Source organism: Chinchilla lanigera, unplaced genomic scaffold (assembly GCF_000276665.1).
Source record: "Chinchilla lanigera isolate Chin_1 unplaced genomic scaffold, ChiLan1.0 scaffold00157, whole genome shotgun sequence".
NCBI lineage: Eukaryota > Metazoa > Chordata > Mammalia > Rodentia > Chinchillidae > Chinchilla > Chinchilla lanigera.
In genome coordinates this window covers 1,297,559-1,298,696 of record NW_004955558.1, presented here as the reverse complement: position 1 = coordinate 1,298,696, position 1,138 = coordinate 1,297,559, and positions in this window count along the sequence as shown.

Below are 1,138 nucleotides of genomic sequence, written 5' to 3'. Positions count from 1 at the left end.
TACATTGCTCAGATTACCAGATGTAGGAATGAAAGATTGCTCAAACCATTATAGGGAATAAGAAAATAATTCTTCAATCAAACAGTGGAGATAATACAGAGTTTCACTGGACAAGATGGTAGGAGTTGACCACTGTAATTCCATTGCATATTGTTGCCTTCAAATCAGTTGCTCAGACCACCAGACACAAGCATGCACAATGGATCAGAACATAAAAAACTGGAATCATTAACTGTTCATTTCAATACACCATCAGACATCAGCAATGCAGTTATCACAGCTCTGTATCACTTTGAACATTCTTGCTTTGATTTGTTTATGTTTGCGATACTAGTATGCTGCTACTGTTCTATTTCTTTGTTTGTTTCTCATTTACTACTTTCTTTAAAAAAAAAAAAAAAGATGGAATCAATTCCTTCTCTGAGTTTGGGTCTAAGATACAGCTGGACAGCATGTTCTAGTACCCAAATAGGCCATTCAGTGTTTTCTGGAAATCATATCCTTTACCCCAAGTGAGTAGTGCGCTGGATCCTTTCCACTATCCAGTATGAAGGTTTTTCCAGAGGTCCCTTCCTAACTTCGTTTCCTTTTCCTGCCTTTTTCCTGCTGTAGTCCCATCCCTAGTAGGATTTAAAAGTTAGTAGTATACAGTACTAAGTGAAGTCTGTTATGACCTCTGAATTTTGTAAAAAAGGATTCCCCATTTTGTTTTTGTAATGGAATTTTGGGTTCATGGTTAGCACATTCAAGAATTCCTTGAACTTGTAGGTATGAGGGGCCAAGATCTGCACAAACTGGAATCATCTCAGACAGTGTATCCCATTTTTTGTGGGCTCTGAAAGCCTCTTTACACCATTCATGTGCACTTTGAAAGGCCAATTGTTGAGCAATTAACTTAAAGGGTGACTCTGTTTTATGAACTGAAAAGGTGGAAGTAGCTGCTAGTGGTGCAGTTAAGGTTATGGGGCATTGTGAAATGGAATTCACACGGATACACTCCTCTAGTGGGGGAGGGTCTTTTTTGTCCCTCATTGCTCCTTTCTTATCTAATTGAGCAAAGCTAGAGGGCTTAAACTCTATTCAGGTGGCTGTTGTTCTGCTATCTTTTTCTTGCTTGGCACTTGATTTTAAATTAGTG